Genomic DNA, 17,669 nt, shown 5'->3' on the forward strand with positions numbered 1-17,669 from the left:
CCCTTTAGATTTGGGATCCATCACAGTGTTTAATGTCTAGCATGTCTTCCTTGTAAAATCACTTACATACTTTGTTTTTTCTGCTAATTCTTGTTATAGCATTATCTAAGGGAAGTGTTAGGAATCCATCCATGCACGATGCTCCTTTCACAATGATTTTGTTGTTAAATGTAGTGGTTATCTTTACAGAATCCATCCTCTGTTAGATGCTTTGTTGAGTAACCCGATGTTTTTTTTTCTTCTAACGTTGCCACTGTAGATCCATCCCTTGATTGATGCCTGTAGGGCAGCGGGCTTTCTCCTCTTTCCTTCTCTCATTTACATCTTTTATCTAGCTGAACATTGCATTTATTTTGCCCCAAGTTTTCCGGTAGAAACTAGCCTCGATTCCATAGCCCAATGATCCCTTCTCCTGCTGTTTTCGACCCACAAATTTCAATCAAATCCTCGTACTTCATAGCTAGCCTAAGATTCACTTATTGCAGCCATGTTTTGTTGGCAAAGAGAGAGCCCTCTCCGGTCTGGCAATGCTAGAGGCTAGATCGAAAGCTTGGTCTATGGTTACCTCAGAATTGCCTCTTCTCAGCCTTGAGGTTCATTCTGAGTGCTAACATATTGGCATCGTTGCCGGGGATGAGGTGACATATCTTCTCCAAGAAATATTGTTCAAGTTGCAGATTTGGTTACTAATGGTGGACAATGATCAGACACATGAAGGCTGAAACATTCACCTAACGACTCCAACTCAATCCATAGATTCTAGTGCTCACTGATTCTTTCATATACTAAAATAAGATGGTAGGGTATGTGGCAAACCCTGTGTGTTATGAATTTTTCAAAGAAGTTAGAGACAAGTTAGTGGATATTGAAATAGATGAGGTATTTTTCATTACTGTGCTTTAATGTTTGAGATCTCCGAAGTTTCCTCTTAACGGTAAAACTAGTTTCTTTGAGTTAGTGGTTGAAAAATTTGAGGAGATTGAGTATATAGATGTTCAAATTAAGTCATATGAATTCTGAGATCCCAAAAGGTTCTTGGAAACTCTCCCTCCTTCAAAACAAGAAACAATAGGGCTACCCGTGGATGTTTGCATTGACAGTTTGCAGCTGGAAACATATGTCAAGGAGTTAGGGTAGCACGCATGGTCTGGTTTCTATGATCCTGTTGTTGCATATATGGAGTATTTTTTCAATTTGAATGACAAACCAGATTATCTTTTACACAGCCAGACTTATTTTGTGCATGTATGGTTGTCAGCATTTCCAATTGTGTCCTGGTTCAAGAACTCCCTAGCATCATTGTTGCCACAGTTGCTTGATTGGTTAATTTGGCATTACATCATCACTTGATATGGTGATTTGAAACAAAGTAGCGTACGGTTGTACATAAATAAGCTACCCAAAGCAGCATTTCAGTTTTCGACATTTGTTTTAGTTGTATAGGTTGCAGTATGTGTGTTTTTTTTCGGTTGGTATAAGTTGTTCAGGTTTGAAGTTGTTTGTGCCCGTATTGCCCAATGGATGAGGCACTTGGTCTATGGTGTTCTTGACACCTCTATGGAGCTTCCATCCCCAATAAGGCCAATGTTAGTTCCAGTCTCCGCAGCCTATCACCAGGGATCAAAATGGGCTCTTACTATGTCTAGTTTTTAGAGATGTTTTTCACATGATCTTCAGTGCAAAACATGTAATAAGCATGTCCATCAGAAGAAGCTCGAACAAATATTTCCAACAGTATATCACACTCCAAAAACCGGTTTCTGGATCAGAAGATATGGCCAAATCAATAATTGACTCAAAAATCAACCAGTACAGCAATTCATGTATTTAACGATCCTGAGGAAGCTAGGAGATGCCAGTGGCTGGTTTTGTGACTGCATTGTGATAGACAAGGAGAGAACATAGCATTTGAGGTCATAGATGTCTGCTGTGCTGCTAATCCTTATCTCAACACATGGCGATCTTGTTCCTCTGCATTGATTGAAAGAGATATCCATGAATCTGTGCAAAGTTTGGTCTGTCCAAATCAATTTTTTGCAGATTTAGTTCTTGGTAATTGAGAACCTCCTTCCAATTCATGGCATAGGGAACTGTACATTGCTGACAGTGATATTGCTGGTGAAAGGTTTACAGTTTTTGGTGTCATGGTTCTAGAGAGGAATTACTTGGAGATTTATAAGCATAAATCTTAGGGAGGTTAAAAATGATGAGGAGGTAGATGTCATTATATCAGAATGGATGCGTTACATGCTTCTATATGAGAGCATGCATTCTAGTGTAATCGTTGCAAGAGATCGTTGGCTCAAGTCATGGGGACTAATTTTTCCTTCTCACGTGACATTGTACATGGCACCAGTTACACATCCTGAAAGATACAGTGAAAGTATTGACTTCTGGCGAAATGTCTATGGAATTGATATATCTGCAATGCTACCACTGGGAAAGCAATGTACCTTTGAGGAGTCTTGCATCGAAACTATTACAACAGAAAATGTCTTGACATGGGCAATTGTTATCAAACAAATTGATTGTAGCACTGTCACAATATAGGAGTTGGAATCAGTTACTGCAAATTTCAGTGTGTCGTCTATGATGAAAGCATCCCTGCATGGTTTTGCATTATGGTTTGATGTTTCATATGGAGGGAATGCAACAACATCTATTGATACCTAGTCAGAATCGTCAATAGACAGCTCTTTATCTGGAGATTTTCATGTAAATGGTGTACATCAAAGAAAAAGTGTGTGAAATCTCTATATCTATGATCCTTTAGAGGTGAAGCAAGATCAAGTAATTGTAGGTTCTATTACGTTGTCACAGAGTAGGGAGAACCCACACTTCATGAATATACACCAAGAATATTCTTCTGGGGGATGATGCTTTGTGAAGGAAATCTATTATGCAGTGATATTTTCAGCTTGTTCACAGCCTTTGCGGCATCATTCTCAAAACATTTGATTTGATTATTTCATTGGTTCCTTGATGTTTTCTGTAGCAAAGTTGATCTGAAAGAATGTTGGGCTAAATTCATACCACAATTTTGTCCTTTGAATATCATCATAGGAGTTGGGTGCTCTTGTATGATGTTTATGCTATTACCATGGCTATCAAGAGGAAAGTCTTGGAGCATGCCTAAGACTTCTCATTTTTGTAGTGGCTTATCTCAGAGTGCACATTCTATTAGCAAAGGTGGAGAGTTTCTAGTCAAATAAGATGTCAAATATTGCTGAGGTTTCATAGAAAAGGACAGTTTCAAATGTCAATTTGAAGAAGGTTGGTGAGCGTATAACTTTTGATTTATTGCTCAATGATTGCCTGTAATAAAAAATACGCCACATTGTAGAAACATTTCAAATTCAGATGCCTTTTTTATTCATTTGTGTTAAAAGTGTAAATTTGTATGAAGTGAATGTTGGGAGGAATCAGAATTATGGTCATATGGTTTTGCTACATTTCATTTCATTTTTTCTCCCTCGGAATATAGCATGCTGATATGTCGTATGCTTTAGTCTCAATGGAATTCATTAAATCCACCAAGAAATATTTAGGTTGTCTCCATTATACAGGCACAATAACTATTTTCTGGATGAGTGCAATTGACTGGAACTACATACCTAAATGGGAAAAGTGAGGATTTGTTTTGGTGGCTTAAAAAAACCGTGATCATTGTGCGTATCCCTTTGGCGCTGTGCGTATAGCCATATTCAAAGAGCGCTACGTGTAGCCCTTTGGCACTACGCGTATATCCATATTCAAAGAGCATTGCGCATAGCCCTTTGGCACTGTGCGTAGGGTCATCCCCAAGGTTACATCAAGGAGAGACACCCGACATTGGAAGGCAATAGGGGTTGGACATCAAAATGCCAAATTTCAGTTTGAAGAAAGTTGGGAAGTGGAAAATTGGCCAGATGCTGAGTGTAGTGAAATTAAACAACCTAACTTCAGGTTGGGTTATGAAATTAGACCTCTTTATATCTCAGGTTATGATATTTATTCAAATAATATGGTTTTAAAAATTGATCCGACTCAGCTTGATGTATGTGTTTATAAGGTGGAAACACTAGTGAAGATTAAGATAGAGAAGGCATATGGATTTCTCATACAACAAAAAATGTTTATGCAAGTTTCGAAAATTTTGTTTGGGGAGGCAAATTGGATAAGTTGCGGCCTAGTTTTGAAAGAAACCTTGTGTACTAGTTCCAAGGATTCTTGTTTTCTGTCATGCTTACGATGAGAGCACAATCAAGAAAGTAGCCATTATAGATTTGATGATTCCAGGAGAAAACTCGGTACCAATACTAATGATTCTTGCAGTCAAGTTTCTCACAGATTGTCCACCTGCACTACAACAATTAAAGGCAGAAAACATGAAGATGGAGAAATCCAAGGAACATAAGAAAGAGAAACTAACTTGGAACAATTATACTTCCTTACCCTTTACTCAGAATGTGATAACCGAGACTTTGCAAATGGGGAATATCATAACTGGTGTGATGAGGAAAGCATTGCAGGACGTGGAGATTAAAGGGCACTTCATTCCTGAAGGATGGTGTGTGCTCACATACTTGAAGATCCATTCATCTTGATGAAGACTATTATGAAAATCCACACAAATTCAATCCTTGGAGATGGCAAGAAAAGGATGCAAGTGGTAATAGTTTTATTCCAATTGGAGGAGGCCACAAACTTCGCGCAGGCATCGACATGGAAAGACTAGAAGCTTTCATCTTCTTGCACCAGCTTGTGACCCAATACAGTGGGGAGGCAGATGATGATTCCATTTGGACACAGTAGTAAAGAGCGTAGCCATGATAGAAGGGGTGATACAAAGAGTCTAGGGGCGCTGCGCGTAGCCCTTTGGCTCTGCCTGTGGGGCCATCCTTAGCTTCACATATGGAGGAAGAACACACTGAAGACAATATTGTCGTTTCTAGGCATTGCCTTTTGCATTTTTTTTTTATATACTCAATGCACTGATATAGGGTGAGAAATCATCTGGTGTAGTTCATTTTGGGAGTATGTTTGCCTTGGTCCTTTTATGGTTTGGAATTTTTGTGCTACTGGTCCCTGTTAGTGTTTGAAAATTGAGGATCCAGTGAAGACCAATAAATCCCCAAGCAGATTTTAGAGCAAATCTTGGTATATGCAGCCCAGTTTCTCAATATTGATTGGAGGCATTTTGCCTTGTGGAGCTGGTCTTGGGGCAATGCTTATGCACCCATCATCTGCGAGAATCATTTCCATGATGTGAGAGGCATCTTTAGACATGTAGTTAACTCAGGCTATTGCAGAAAATGGGATGGAAAGGGAAATGGTTAAATTTGTTCAGATTGCGGATGCCCAAAGGTCACAACTGCAACAAGAGGACTCTCGTTCTGTCCCAGCCTCTGGCACAGTAAGAACTGCAACATCTCTTGCAGTGCAGGATCAGCGAAAGACATTAAAGTTTGGCTTTGCAACCAAGGATTCTCCTTCCAAGACTTCTTCAGGTGCTGCCTCCAAAAAGAAAAAGCTATTTCCAAAGTGTCATCAGTTTTCGGGAATGACAATGATGAAGAATCATAACTAGATGTGGCATTATTCAAATCTTTCTAAGAACCGATGGCAAGTATTTTAGCCATGAAATCAGCAACATTGAGTTTTTGAAGGAGAGGTGGTAATATTCAAAACATTCAACGAACAAATGGCAAATATTTTAGGAATCCAAGGCATCTATAGGGTGCAGGTGGAAGATGATCGATCAACATCTCAAAAAATCCCAAATTTCCAGCAATGACACCTTCAACAAATCGACAACAAACCAATTATTCTATTTTGATGAGATTTAATTAAATTATTTAGTTATAATTTTAATTTATGTTATTTGACCGTAGAACATATATATATATATATATATATATATATATATATAGAGAGAGAGAGAGAGATATATATATATTTTAATTATTTTGATTCCTATGTTTAGGAAATCATAATTAATATGTAATAGGGTATATATAGGGTGATTTTTGAAGATGTAGGGGTTCGATTTTTGCAGTAGAGGGAGGCTGCTTTGGATGGTGTAAAGCTTCTTTTGAATACTATTTTTTTTATGGAGCAGTTTTAGCCCTTTAGATTTGGGATCCATCACAGTGTTTAATGTCCAACGTGTGTTCCTTGTAAAATCACTTACATACTTTGTTTTTTCTGCTAATTCTTGTTATAGCATTATCTAAGGGAAGTGTTAGGAATCCATCCACGCATGATGCTCCTTTCACAATGATTTTGTTGTTAAATGTAATGGTTATCTTTGTAGAATCCATCCTCTGTTAGATGTTGTGTTGAGTAACCCGGTGTTTTTTTTTGTTCTAACGCTGCCACTATTGATCCATCCCCTGATTGATGCCTGTAGGGTAGCTTTCTTTCTCCTCTTTCCTTCTCTCGTTTACATCTTTTATCTGGCTGAACATTGCATTTATTTTGCCCCAAGTTTGCCAGTAGAAACTAGCCTCGATTCCATAGCCCAATGATCCCTTCTCCTGCTATTTTCGACCGAAAACTTTCAATCAAATCCCCGTACTTCATAGCTAGCCTAAGATTCACTTATTGCGGCCATGTTTTGTTGGCAAAGAGAGAGCCCTCTCTGGTTTGGCAGGGCTAGAGGCCAGATCGAAAGCTTGGTCTGTGGTTACCTCAGAATTGCCTCTTCTCATCCTTGAGGTTCATTCTGAGTGCTAACAGTTTGTTTACCCTTGGATTTGGGGGAGGTGACCTCCTCAATTTTCCCTTCCCCTAGCCCCAATTCTTTTCTTATTGGCTAGATGACTCTTCAATTTTGATGGGGACTTGTTGAAGGAGCTTGAGGGTGATGAAAATAAGTCTAAATGAAAATGAGACTAATGGTGATGAAAATAAGGTTGGTAGTGATGAAAACAAAGTTAGATCAAAACGAGGATAGTGGGAGATGAAAACGAGGCTAGGTAAAGATTGAGTTTGGTGAATAATTTAGCTTGTGGATGGTTGCCTTTATTGACCCTTGATACTTAGACACACAAAAGAGAAATTACATAGCACTCATGAAGCCCAAAGGATTCGATTACATACCTTGCCTACCTGTGGAGTTGCTTGATGGTGTTGATGTTTTGGATTGAAGACTTGTTCTACAGGTGTTGTTGGAGCCAAAGACTGTGTTGCAGGTGTTGCATGGTGGCCTGATTCATCATTGGTGCCTGTTTTCAAAGTTTGCTTACTGATGTGATCCTTTGATGGATGCATGGTAGATCTGGACATGAGTGAGGCTATTTTTTAGTGTCTTCTGATATGTCATTTATTTATCTTCTTTGCTTCCTGCAATTAATTTATATATATGTGTGTGTGTGTGTGTGTGTGTGTGTGTGTTGGGTCAATTTACTATGCAAATTAACACAAGTATTTAATTATCAATACGGGTTTGTAGAACTTAGAAGCATGTCCAAAGTCTATGGATTCCAATGGTAGTCAATATTAGAAGATGAAATATAAAGATTGAAAGAAATGCATATTACAAATATAAAATCTAATTAAGTAATTTCTGATTCACTTATGTAATATGTGAGGGATGAGGCTCCTAACTTAGGAGAAATAGGTTGTCCTTCCCTAAAATACTACTTTCATGAAGAGAAATCCAAAAGTACTAATTAACAATGGTTTATGATGCAAAATATGTAAAAGAAGAGGCTCCTAACTAAGGAGGACCATGTTGTCCTTCTTCACAATTCTTGCTTCAAACCAGAAATGCAGAAATAACTTCAAATAAGAAAAGGAGAATGAAATTCAGTTTTAGTTCAAGATCAAATAGAAGGGGAATTTAACTTAAATTCTTGTGTGTCCCTTCATATGTAGATTAGAATTAAACCAATATCCATTCAGAAATCATCACACATCTAAATACATTTGAAACAAGAACTAATTTATGAAAACTATGAAAATTTAACCAAGAAGTGCACTTAGCTTGGTGCTGGGGCCCTCCACCCTTGCCTTGCACACTTGAAGAAATCTTAGCTACAGAAACTTCAGTAAATCAACCAAGAATGAACAACAAATTGAAATGAAATAGGTTCTTCAATTAACTTTCAGTCTTCAAAAAGTCTCAAAATCAAATTACAATAATTCTCCCTTCTTAAGCCTTCAATAGTCTTGGCTTAAATAGAGAAATAATAAACAAAATTGACTAAAAAGTATCTAATAACCTTATCTATTCTAATCCCATCTATCCTGGTCGAATCCACCCATTTAGTTACACAATTTTTTTGGAAAAATCCCAAAAATCACTAATTTGGCCTATTTCCTAGGGATTTTCTAGACAACAGGTCATGTTTGACTAGAGTTGACCGGGTCTATTTTAGCTCGGTTTGATTGAACCAATAGGTACACGTCCATTCTTAGTTCCCAAGCTTTCTAAATCCATTCTCAGCTCGCACCCAGGTGTCCTGCAAGTATGACTTCAATGGAGCAATTACAGGAATTTTCAGTTCTGTCCAAATATACTCTTAAAAACCCAATTTTTACTAAAATTTATAAAAATTGAAAAACTTAATCTAATTACTTGAATATGAAAAATAAGGTTAAAATGAACCATATATGAGTGGAATAAGGTGGAATATGATGGTAATTAAGTGGGTTTATAATAAACAAAAATGACCAAAATTGAGGGCCCTCAACACAATATATCTATATTTATCTATATATATATATATATATATATATATATATATATATATATATATATATATATATATATATATATATATATATAGATATAGATATAATGTTCTTTTGCCGACTGAAGCTTGATTATGCAAGTCCTTTCTTCATGTAGGTGCTCTTTGGATCATATGTTGTTGCTTGTTGGGTGATCAAGAATCTGGTAGTAGTTGACAAAGGGTCCTTTAGCTGCTCAAAATCAAGGAAATGGCTCTCCATTGCCTTAATGATGGTTGGTTCTTTAATTTGGTGCTTCTAATTGTGTCATGTAGGGTAATTGGAGACTTCTATAGGAATGTATTTCTTCCTGTATTAGTCATAAAAACCTTTCTATGACAATAATATGCTTCAGATAATGCTTCCAAAAACACTGATAATTCATGATCAATCTATGGACAAGGATCAAAAGCCTTGGTTATGGTGAAAGTAATGAAAGAAGGGGTGAAATGGGTACTTTTCATGGATAGAGATGAAAATGAGAGTGGAGAAGAGGTCAAGTGGTGTGGAAAATGAATTCTGAGGCTATGGTGGACCCCTCCTCTTATTCCTAGATGAAAAACATGATACTTAAGCCCTTTTTCCATGTCAATCACGCTCCTGTAGCAGTTTTGGTCACTCCTGTAGCAATTATGGAATGCATATCTCTCAAATGGTAGATTGGATTGACTTGAAATTTGATGAGAATATTTCTATCATCCTTATGCATCTCCCCATAAATAAATCTCAGCCAACAGATGCATGAATCTCGAGAAAAATTAAAAATACTTGTAGTTTATGGGGGCCAATTTCTTGAAAGTGTGCACTAGAATTTACTAAAATTCCTTGAGCATGTTACCATCATCCATATGCATCTCCCCATGAAACAGATAGGCCAATGGATGCATAGTTTTTAAGATATGGTAAAAACAATTTTTGCCTTGTGTATTTTGGCCTCCTCTAGCAAAACATAACCTTCCTGCAACATTTTAGGACAACGAGGGAAATGAATAGGAAAAGCTTGGGAATGATGGGTGGATGTTGGAAATGGATGAGGGTGATGGATTGGAATGTCCTTGGTGCTTCTTGTGTAGTTTTCATAGAAGGTAGGAAGCCTAAGGTCAATTGTTTTTTACTTTTTTCTTTCCTCATTGCCCATTTCTTTCTTTTTCTCTTTTTGTGGCATTGACCTATTTATTTTCCTTATGCAGGTGGAGGAGTACCTACATGCAAACACATATATGCAGCTAGAAAAACATTTTTTTCCTTTTTTTTTTTCTCTTTTTTTTTTTTTTGTTTTTTCTTTAGGCCTACTAGCTCCCTCAATGAGGTTTTCAACTAGTAGGACTGCCTAGGTGCCTCAAAGGAGGTTTTCAACTAGGATTTTTTTTATTTTTATTTTCCAACCCACTGACTATCTCAAGGAGGTTTTCAATCAGTGAGCCAATCTCAGGCACCTCAAAGGATGTTTTCACCTGAGATTTTATTTTTCTTCTTTTTTCCATTTTTTAATTTCTTTTTTATCCTACTCTACTTGAAAAAAAATCTCTTTCAAGTGTAGGAATTATTCCAATGGAGCCATGTGCATAACAAGATTACGTATAAACTCATTTGTAGGCTCGAAACATATGCTTTGACATGTACCTGAACATTAGAGACAAAATGCTTTTACTTTGATAATATCAAGCATTGTTGAAGAAGAGAGTGATACTCCATTTTATGGAACCAAACCTCAATATAGTTTTGATGCCCTTGGTTCGCTTTCTCATTTGGATCATTCTTCATTTATTATTTTTCTAACAGTCATTCAAATCTTCTACTTTTTGTCGATTAGTCTCTTGCACACATAAAGGATATGATGGTAAGCATAATAGAAACTCCTCAATCTCAGACTCCAATGGTTTCTCTCCATAAAATGTGATACATGATTCTTTTGGATCTTCTTCCTTTAGATGTTGTTCTTCAATGAAATGAAGAAAATATATTTTTTGCAATATTCTTACTGAGCTAGTATGAATACCATTTAGATCAAGAGGATTTGTTTGGAAGTGTTTTACCTCAACATTGTAAGTGGGCTGAGTTACTTCATTGTTAGGGGTTGGAAATGGTAGTATAGGTAGTTGAGTGGGAGTGGATCTTTGATATGGTTGTGGTTGGGGTTGGGGTAGTGGTTTTGGTGGAGGTGGATGGTAGGGATAACAGGGAGTTGGGTATAGAGGATATTGTAGAAAATATGAATATTGTGGATTTCTCCCATAAGTTTATTGCCAACCTGGTTGCCAAGATTGGTTTTGGGGTCGAGATGGCCAAGATTTCCAAGGAAATGGTGTGTTCCAATTAATTTGAGATAGATGTGCATAACCTTGAAATTGTGAATTAGGTTCTTGCATCATATCAGGTTGACTAGGTTGTCATGGTCTTCTTTGAGCTACATAACATATCTCCTTTGGTGATTGGCTTGCTCCATTTTCCTCTTGGTAAACTTCCTTTAACCTCGGTAATGATGGGCAATATTTAGTAGCATGTGATTCTGCATGGACAACACAAATATCAACATCCTCTTTTTTCTCATTTTGCATTCTTAACATTTCTACTTGTTCACTTAAATTGCTAAGAAGTTATGTCTTAAAGTTATCAAGCAAATTTCCAATTTTAGCTTGACTTACCGATCTTGATGTCGATTTACTTACTCTTGTCCTTCCTCTTGATATGCGCTTACATGTTTCACAAATTTATTCAAATGATAATTGGTATACATCACCTCTACTCATGAGATCAAGGAGATAAATCCACTCATCCCTAATTGTTCTAAGTAAGAGGGTTTTTAGTGTGTCAATTCCTAAATGATGTAATTTTTCCCTCTTAACATTATAGATACATATCTCTAATACATCCTCAATGCTTTCATTTTCTTTTTGAGTCATTATAAATATTTCTTCTTTAAGATCATGATCTTTATATTTTTCTACAAATATCTTTTTTCATATCATTCCATAATCTTATTGAATTAGTCCCTAAACGCATGAACCATTTAAGAGCTCTATGCTTCAATGTTTCCAGAAACAATCTCAATTTTTGAGTGTTTAATAAGTAACCATGATATCTATAAAAGATTTCAAATTCAAAGAGAAAGGTTTACGGATCCTCTGACCTCATACCATGGAAGTTGGGAAGGAAAGATAGAGCAATGTTCTTCAGATGAACACTGATATTAGTATCTTGAATGGGAAATCCAAGATGATATTCTTCATTGTCATCATCTCCATCCATTATCTACCTTCTCTGCCACCTCTTCTTCTTCTACCTACAAAAGTGGATGGTGATGTAGTTATTGCTACACCATGTGATCAAATGGGGGGGTTTGTTCTTGGAGAAGTATTCTTTTTTTTATAAATTTTTTGAATAAAAATGTTCATGCAATGCAATTTTTCTGTCTTTGAAATGAAATATGACTAATGAAATTTTTTGTTCTTGCATAAATTAAAAGAAATGAATCATCTATGGAAGAAAACAATGCATACTTTGACACCTCCCCAATAGCGACGCCAAAAAGTGATGAGCTCTAGTATTGCAACAAGAATGTTGCAACTCCCAACAATACCAACTTAAATTATCAACCCAGGGTTCATACAAACTTAAGAGGTGTAAACACTATAGGTGAAACATGAAATGTGTCCTTCTTTCGTTGATCTGATTCAATGAAGTGAATTCCATGAAATCTAGGCCTAAACTAATTCAAGGAATGGGAAAGTTACTCTATTTTCAAAAACAAAACCTAATTATTTTTGTAGAGAGGAAATATAAGTTACTTTCGCAGAAAGGAAAGGCTATTCTACAGTGCATGAATGTAAATGTTAATCATATTTGTAGAAATGTAAACATTAACCTATTTACAGAGTGTAAATGGTACATCAAAAGGAAGCATAATCTATGTAATAGAAATAAAAATATTGGAAATGGAAACCATAGCGTGATGTATGAAATAAAATGAAATCATTCTTCAATCACTGAAAATCATAAAGTAATCATGAAAATCATCATTATGCTCTTCAAGCCATGAATCTATCCACTAATCCAAACTACATAGGTGAATTTTAATGGAGAAGAGGAAAGGCATAAGAGGTCTTTTGGTCTTACTCAATCATGGGTTCAAATCCTAGGGGTCATGATTCAATTCTAAGAGACCAAAAACAAGATTTTGGAGCAAATCTGGTCAAGTTTACACATGCTATAGGAGGTGCTACAGAAGTTGAATCCACAAGAAAAATGCAATTGGGATGGGATTTATTATTATTATTATTATTATTAATTAGGATGTCTTAGTACACCATTCCAAGTGGAATCACTCCAAAATACCCCTCTTAACACGTGCTAAAAAATAGCAGAAAATTACTACTCTAAAAATTGAAAATTCAAGAACTAATGAGCTAGCTAACCTACCAAATGCCTAACCTAATCAAGTGAAAATTATATGGAGTAAATTTTGTTATTAACTTGAATGTTTTTATGACCCGATGCAAGTGGAATTAACTCAAATGAATCTCATTAACACATTCTAAAAAGTAGCAAAAGAAATACTACTATTTTACTACAAGGGATTTTGAGAAATTCTAGATTTGTGAACCAATAGACCAATCCAAGTACACCTACAATAGAGAAAAAGACTAGCCCTTATATCTGTGGGCAAAGCTACCCTCAACAACCCAACCCTCATGCTAGGTACCCTTCATCTAAATTGTAGTTTCCTCCATCCTCCCCTCCTCCCATGGTAGGGGGAAACATGTTGTTTGTATACCTCAATATGGTAGTTTGTCTAGTTATATTCCTCCTTATCTTGGAATGGCTTCTAGTGTTTGGAAACCTGCTTTACCTGTTCAATCTGGGTCATTTTGGTATTGATTTCTGAATCCTTAAACTGTACTGTCTTCATCACAAATTCCTGCCTATCTATCAACACCTCAAAAAGATAAAATACATGTGAGCCAACCTTTATAGCCGATTCCAATGGTGTCTGGTTCTCCCCAGATCCTGATTCATCAACCTATACAGGGCCCCTCACCTTCTCAATCGCTTGCAAAAGGTACTCCGCAAGTTTCGGTAGGTCAAATTATTCAAAATTTGGTGCAATCCCAATCAAACTCGTACCAGGCAGAAATGTAAACCCCTATTGGGCAACAATATCGACCACATAATGTGCCTTTCAACGCGAAAAAATCCAAACCCAACCATTCTAGTAGATTTATCGTCATCCTAGGGCTGGGCAATAAACCCACTTGTATACTGGCTATCAGAAACCTCCATATTCTGGTAACTAAGTTCCTTATTATCAGAACCCTCCTTATCCAGGAATTCAAGTGCATGTTTCTTAGGCTATCCCTTCATATCTAGGTCATCCACCTCTATACTTTAATTGGCAGCTGCCTTTTGTGGCTACTCTTTAATGACTCAATTTAACTCAGCTTACTAATGACCCCATTGCTCATTCGCCATGGTGGCCGATTATTCCCACTAAGTTGTTGTCTGATATCCCAAAATTCAATGGGAATCCTAGAGAAGACCTGTTGATGCATGTTATGACATATCATCTATAGCATTCATCTAGTTCACTTAATGATGATTCCATTCGACTCTATATTTGCCAACGAACACTTACGGGTCCCACAGCTAAATGGTATATTGAATTACCTAGAGCATTGTTTCATGACTTCAACACTTTATCCACTATCTTCCTCACACATTTCCAGTTACCCATAACATACAAAACTGGAACAAAAATATTGACTAACTTCAAACAATCAAACTTTACACACATTTTGGATCACATTCATGAGTGGAGGTGATGTTGTCAGTTGGTCAATACTTATGTTCCTGATTAGTTGTTGGCGGAATGGTTTGTCAAATTTCTGTTAGCTCGCATAATAGAAGATGTGGCCAAAGGTGGAGTTATGACCAAAGAGCAAGATATTTCTCGTGCTAAGTATTTAGATCTGGTTTATATCCAATCAGCCATGTTCTATGATAAGTTACCAAATGCTTTGAGACCCTTGAATACTGTTCCTCCTCCACCCCGTAAAGAATCTCACGCTGCCGATGGTTTTATAGGTTCTTCCAGTTTGCAGTCGCCGAGTAAACCATATGGTATTAGTCTTACCACTCCTGCATGAAACCCTGCAGCTTTATCACCATCTTGGGGCTCGGAAACAAAGCCACTTGTATACTAGCTATCGGAACCCTCCATATTCTGGTAACCAAGTTCCTTATTATCAGAACCCTCCTTATCCAAGAATGAAAGTGTATGTTTCACAAGCTATGCCTTCATATCCATGTCATCCACCTCTGGACTTTAATTGGAAGTTAGTTGCCTTTTGTGGCTACTATTGAATTACTATATTTAACTCAGCTTACTAATGACCCCATTTCTCATTCGCCATGGTGGCCAATTAATCCCACTAAGTTGTTGTCTGATATCCCAAATTCAATGGCAATCCTAGAGAAGACCCGTTGATGCATGTTATGACGTATCATATATAGTGTTCATCCAATTCACTTAATGATGATTCCATTTGACTCTGTATTTTCCAATGAATGCTTACAGGTAACACAACTAAATGGTATATTGAATTACCTAGATCATCATTTCATGACTTCAGCACTTTAGCCACTACCTTCCTCACACATTTCCAGTTACCCATCAGATGCGAAACTAGAGCAAAACTATTGACTAACTTCAAACAATCAGACTCTACTCACATTTTGGATCTCATTCATGAGTGGAGGTGACATCGTTGGTTGGTCAAGACTTATGTTCCTGATCAGTTGTTAGCATAATGGTTTGTCAAATTTCTGTTAGCTCCCATAACAAAATATGTGGCCAAAGGTGGAGTCGTGGCCACAGAGAAAGTTATTGCTTGTGCTTAGTATTTAGATCTGGTTTATTCCCAATCATGCACGCTCTATGATAAGATACCAAACACTTTAAGACCCTCGAGTACTGTTCCTTCTCCACCTGGTAAATAATATCATGTGGACGATGGCATTATAATTTCTGCAAGTTCACAGCCGCCAAGTAAACCATATGGTATTGGTCTTATTGCTCCTGCACAAAACCTTCCATCCCATCCTCTTGCGGCTTCTACTTCTGAAATAAATTCCATCTCATCTGATAAAGGAAAATATCAACAACAACATAGAAGCAAGAAAAAAGGAAAATGTAACAAAAAGAAGGATTCCTCGCCACGGGATAAACAAACAAAGTCATCTTCTAATGAGAAACAAAAGCCTCGATACCCATGCTTCATTTGTAACGAGGATCACTTTACATGTGATTATCCACACCACACTGAAGTGAATCAGTTTCTTAAATCATCCACTTCTCTCGCTGTGTTGATTGATTTTTTTTCCAATTAGGAGTCTCATATGGTTGCCTGGGATGCCTCTTCCTCTAACACATTTTTGATGCTTTCCTCCTCAAAGCTGAAATCTGATGTCATGGTGGCCACTCAGAATAAGGACTATGGTAATGTGAATCCAATGAATGGTTAGGCTATTGATCAACCTACCAGTTCGACACCACCTTCATCTGATCCTGTTCCACCTCTGGTTCCCACGAAATTTACTCTCAAGCCTCCGAAAGGTGTTATCCATAAGTCTTCTTTCAACCCTTATTCGAGAGCCACTCAAAATTACAACGTAGTTGAAGACTTAGCTCAGTCTCCTTCGACTATGTCGAATCTTGAGGTGTTGTAAAACTTCCCCACCCAAAAGAAGGCCTTGTTTTCAATTATCGGATGTGTGGATCTGTCAAATCCCAACCTAGTTGTTTTCTCTCGTTAAAACTATACCCCTTGACTTCTGGCTCAGTTAGCTTTTATGATTCACGTCATTTTCCATGGTAAGAACATTCATCGTTCTAATGTGGATGAGGGAGCCTCAATCTGCATAATGTCTTTATCTTATTGGAAGGTGATTGGTTCACCTCAACTGAGTCAATCTACCTCCACATTAAAAGCCTTTTGTGAAAGGACATACAAACCTTGTGGTGTTCTAAATTCCCTCCAAGTGAAACTAGGGGCCAACATCGTCTATGTTGAATTGGAATTTATTGATGTACCTTTATATTATAATATTCTACTAGTACGTACATGGGTTTATGCTATGGTTGCCATCATTTCAACTTACTTCCAAATGATCACCTTTCGTCATAAAGGCGAGATCGTGGCCATAGATCAACTCACCTTTTTCACCTCTAATTCTAATGTTACTGGAAGTGTACCTCTTGTAGGGGAATCCCTACATTGCTATCATGATGTTGGAGTTGGTTTATTGAAGGATTTATCCCTTATGGGAATGTTTTTTTCTCCCTCCCCCTTCCCTTCCCAGCTACTCCCCTTCGGTTTCTTATATCGACATGATATCATCATCTACGATCTTGGCGGATCCATGGATTGTACCTAATGAAACTGACATCAAAAGTTTTGGCGGATGATGATATCCTCGATCGATTCGATCAAATTTGGAGAATTCTTTTTCATTACTACAGTGGATCCTTTGATCGAGATGGTTTATATCGTATAAAGTATATACTTTTATTATCATGTGCTAAAACTTTAGCCTGTAAACATAAAAGTACGATACGTGTAATTCAGAAGGAATTAGGTCCAGAACTCTTTAAAAAATCGTTTTCAAAAGAACGAAAATTTGATTCTCTGCCTTTTTCATCAAAAGCGACGGCCCGTTCGTAGAGAGAACGAATTTGGCATTCAGATATTCCCCAGATAAATCCCATGCTGCTTAGCTCTATTGAGAAAGATTACAAAGTCATCTACTTGGCTTGTGTGGCCCATACCTTTTCTTCGATGAATTGGGTAGATCAACCACTGGATTATGGCACACCATATGATCCTTTTTCACGTACATTCTCTAGTGACGAAAACATCATGGAAATCATGATGTCAGATGATGCGTCATGGAAC

At 37.1% G+C, this 17,669-nt stretch overlaps 1 pseudogene; it reads left to right on the plus strand.

The window, feature by feature from the left end:
- The first annotated feature begins 795 nt into the window (after nucleotides 1-795).
- Nucleotides 796-2,958, plus strand: LOC149180610 (putative protein arginine N-methyltransferase 6 pseudogene; annotated as a pseudogene).
- The last annotated feature ends 14,711 nt before the right edge of the window (nucleotides 2,959-17,669 follow it).

The sequence above is a fragment of the Pinus tabuliformis genome, chromosome 3_2 (genome assembly GCF_031772625.1).
Source record: "Pinus tabuliformis cultivar Carrire ecotype Pingquan chromosome 3_2, CPIR1, whole genome shotgun sequence".
Classification (NCBI taxonomy): domain Eukaryota; kingdom Viridiplantae; phylum Streptophyta; class Pinopsida; order Pinales; family Pinaceae; genus Pinus; species Pinus tabuliformis.